At 39.5% G+C, this 4,514-nt stretch overlaps 1 non-coding gene across 1 annotated transcript; it reads right to left on the bottom strand.

Annotated features, from left to right (window-relative positions):
- Positions 1 to 1,043: 1,043 nt before the first annotated feature.
- LOC118483435 lies at positions 1,044 to 1,150 on the bottom strand. The gene has a single exon (XR_004870723.1). It is a non-coding gene; the product is annotated as a small nucleolar RNA R71 (small nucleolar RNA).
- Positions 1,151 to 4,514: the final 3,364 nt, after the last annotated feature.

The raw sequence follows: 4,514 nt of genomic DNA, 5'->3' as shown, positions 1-4,514 counted from the left end.
CCTTGGACGACCTTGGTATCTTACCAACGCTATACTACGCTCACGATGGGTGCACTTGCCCATGTGTGTGTTAAATATTAGTAGAATATCGTGTTTTATAAATTTAAAACTTGACTAATGTGTAAAATGGGCTTAAAATATCAATAAAAATATAACACACTCAACACACATCAAGTTTTTGGCGTCGTTGCTGGGGACACATGGATTTTAAGAAAGTTAGGAATCAACGGCCTAATCATTTTTCTTGTTTTTCTATTTTTTTTAGATTTTCCAACTTCTGTAGACTTCGTCACGGGGTCGTGCCTGGTCGGACACGGGCCGTGCCCAGCATCCTTACTGGCAGTTTTTGTTTTCTAAGTTATAGAAGGGTGACCACAGGGCCTTGGTGGTGCAACACGGGGTCGTGTCGAACCTTCCAGTAACTGGGATCCGGAAAGCAATTACTATAACCACGACCACGGGGCCGTGGTGAGAATTCTGACCAACAATCTTTTTGTTTTTATCGCCGGACTTGGAACCCAGGCGTAACACCTGAACTTCCTACGCAGTTCATGAGCTCCAGTTCCAATAAAGACATAAAAGAACCTCTATACGAACCCGAACGCTTTCTAAGAAAAAGACTTAAAGCTAAAATCCAAGAGAAAGTTCCGGGGGACCCACTTCCAATGGCGGATCAACGTACCCTAATGGATTACCTACGACCCACGGTAGGTAATCTCGGCGCCGCTATCAATGCACCGAATGTCGATGCAAACAACTTCGAACTTCGACCGCATTTGATATAAATGCTCCAAAACTATGCAACTTTCCATGGGCTTGCGGACGAAGATCCCCATTTACATATTCCCAACTTTTTGTAAACATGTGATACTTTTCGGATCAACGGGGCATCAAATGACGCTATCCTCCTCCGAATGTTTCCGTTTTCACTAAAAGACCGGGCTAAGGCTTGGCTTAACACCCTCCCAAGTGGCTCGGTAAACACTTGGGATGAACTAGCCCAAAAGTTTCTATATAAGTATTTCCCTCCTTCTAAAACGGCTAAATTAATGACTAAAATTAATACATACTCACAAGATGACGGGGAATCCTTATATGAAACTTGGGAAAGATTCAAGGAGCTATTAAGAAAATGCCCTCGTCATGGTCTTGCAGTATGGCAACAAGTATCCACTTTCTATAATGGGTTGTTGCCACACACAAGACAAACACTTGACTCTAGCTCCGGGGGACTTCTAGGTAATCTCACCCAAATGAAAGCACTTCTTTACAAGCCCAAATCGAGGCCCTCTCTTCAAAAATCAAAAAGTAAGAAATGGCAAAAACGGCCTCGGTTATAGCTTGCGAAGGGTGTGGTGGGCCACATGAAAATTGGAGTTGTATGAAAGAAATGGATAATCAAACGGAAATGGTAAACTACATTGATAACAGACCTAGGCCGTCGGGTCCCCCAACGGGTACCTACAACCAAGGATGGCGCAACCACCCTAACCTTGGCTGGAGAGAACCCGGCAATAGTAGTAACCAACAAAACCAGAACCAACGAATAAACTTTCAACAACCAAGAAATAAGTCACAAAATTTCTCTCAACAACAACAAGGGGGACGAGAGAGGCTTGAAGATACTATCTCACGCCTCATCTCCGACACCGAAAAGAAAAACTCGGATCGATTCCAACAAATGGAATCGAGCTTTAGAAATCAACAAGCTAGTATTCAAAACATTGAAAAACAATTAAATCAACTAGCTCAAAATTTCTCCGAGAGACCATAAGGCGCGTTACCCAGCAATACCGAAACCAACCCAAAGGCGCAAGTGCATCTCATCACATTGAGAAACTGTACCGTAGGTCCCGAGTAGGCTCCGCTACCTCCCTCCGACAAGAGTACATCTGATCAAACCACAACTTCACCAACACCCCAAAAAGAAACAACTCATCTGCCAAATCACGAACCTACCAAGAACCCCTCGGTACCCTACTGTGACACCTGTGTCACTTCAACCATCATACAAATACCAAACCAATGAAATATTGTATTTCATACTTGGGATTTGTATAAATATGTGTATCGTTTGCACATATCAATTCTTGTTCGATTTCGAGCTCTAAATCGCTTTCTGGATCATGAATCGGCATCTTTCTAAGTATTTGAGAAGTTTGAATGTTTGTGTTTAATGCTTGAATGTTTTTGTTTACAGGTTGAAGGTCTACGCCGGAGCTTCCAGGATGGTAATTGCGAAGCAGGAATCGGCATTTTGATTGAAAAATGGTAATGTAGAGGTCACATTCCTACAAGTGGTAACCATTGTATCTACAAGTGGTAACCATTGTATCTACAAGTGGTAATCTTGATCCCACAAGTGGTATTTGTGGTTAAATTTTTGAGATGCTTGGATACTTTGAAGTGTTTACATTTACAAGTGGTACAGAAGGTTTTTAAAGGCAAATGGTAAATCAGGGACATTAAATTGTACTTGATTTACTATTCATGATAAAAGATAGACAAGATGATGAACCACATCCCCGTTTTAAAATTGATAAACCTACAAGTGGTTGATATCAACACAAATTTATTTTCCGGAAAAATCATTTTGATTGAAACAAACTTAAGTGTTTTGAAATCTAAATGAGAAAATGATTTGTGATAGGGGGAGTTCAGATTGTTTATGCCTAGTGAATGGCGATTTGATGTGATTCAGTGTCAGTTGTCAAGTTTCTGTATAGTTTGTTTTACTTTTTATGTTTCGAGTAGGTAAAAATTTAGAAGTTTTCAAATTTTCTTTAAAATGTGTTTGCATTTTAGGGGGAGTAGGGAAATTTCAGAAAATCCAAAAACATTTGAAAATTTGAAAAAGCCAAAAACATGATAAAATTCAAAAATGAGTTTTGTTGCGAAAAAGAGGAAATGATAGTACATCAGTGGACTATCACGGCACGCTAAAGAAATGAAAAGTTAAAAAGTGTTAAACAATCTTACTGCGGATGTGTCAGTAGATTTTCGCACATTTAGTAAATTGAAACGAGATATAAACCTAAATCAAACTTGCTTAATTCGTGGGTAACTATTTTTGGATATATGGGTAACCCCCGAAATCTTGTTTGAAAGGTCCCGTATTCTGAGATACTAGGTCTTTATACTCAGTGATATCTGGGGTATTATCCCGGGACTTCTGCTGTATGGAAGTACTGACCTAGTCCCCGGATAATACTTTCTGCTAAAGCTTTGAAACATAAGCTTCGCCCTCAGCATGCTGATGAAACAATAAAATTGATAGTCGCTGCTGTTGTAATGCAAAAAGATCCTCTAAAGGGGACCCACCAAAAGTCGAGCCGTCATCTCTCTGCTGAACGGAAGTTCTGACCTGAGCTCTCACGGTTTCGCATCTACCCTTTACAGATATCATCTGTGGTATACTCACCTGTAAGACTGAATATTTGGGATCTGGATACGGGAGTATATTCAAGTGGAGTGATACACAATTAAGTTTAAGTCTCTAAAACATTAATATCGTATCTCGAATCAATTGAAATTTGTGTGAAAATTTAAGTGGACAAACATACTGACAATCTAGGTAAATTGTTTAAAACTGAGAATGTTTAAAGCTTAACGGTGTTGGTGATTTGTCTCAAAACTGATATGATCCTCTTGCACGAGCTCACAAAAAATATTGTTTGTAAATAGTTTATTTCTGCATTTTATTTTCTCACCTTGAAAAATCCAAAAAGATTTTGTGTGTGTTTTAGCATAATTTTGAAAAAGTCAAAAAGATTTTCGACAACTGATATTGGAAAACTGATTTTCAAAATTCCGTGTGCTAAACATGACGAGCAGTATTTGAGGGGGAGTGTTTGTATAAATCTAAGTGTTTTTGATAAATCTAACCTTCTTCAAGTGGTTCATCATAGTTTGGTAAGAGAGAGTCATATGTTGGTGCACAGGTTGTTGATGTATGATGAATCTAGGAAATTTATTTCTGGGTTAAGATGTTGCAGGTAACCAGGTTTCGAAACTGATAGGAGAGAGCCAAGTTTCGATCCTGGAAATCAATTCTAAAAGTCTATGAAGATTAGATTCTGATTCTGAAGATTATAACAAACTGATGATGCTGATGAACTTAAGGAATCAAGAGATCTGATCAAGAGAATTAGAGTGTTTGATTGCCAGACAACGATCCTGAAGTTGTTGCTGAAGGACAAAAGAATACCAGCAAATCGAAAGGGGGAGTCTGAAGATAGAGAGAATGAGAAAGCCCAGAGACTGATCTAGCCGGACGAGGGGAAGATACAGCGTTAAATTCAGAGTGTGATGACGACTCCATCAACATCTGAGGGGGAGTCTGTTGGTGCACTACATCTGTTGATTCCGTCTAAGTGTCTAGAATCTTGTCTTATACCATATTGTATAGCATAGGGCTCGAAATACGAGAAAACAGGAGTCTGTATAGGTTTTAGATTGTCGGGTCGCTTTTAGGGTCATGATATGGTCGGGTCGCTCATGTGTCACCTTGGGTC

This window comes from Helianthus annuus, chromosome 10, assembly GCF_002127325.2.
Source record: "Helianthus annuus cultivar XRQ/B chromosome 10, HanXRQr2.0-SUNRISE, whole genome shotgun sequence".
In the NCBI taxonomy this organism is placed as follows: domain Eukaryota; kingdom Viridiplantae; phylum Streptophyta; class Magnoliopsida; order Asterales; family Asteraceae; genus Helianthus; species Helianthus annuus.
This window is presented reverse-complemented; position numbering and strand designations above follow the sequence as displayed.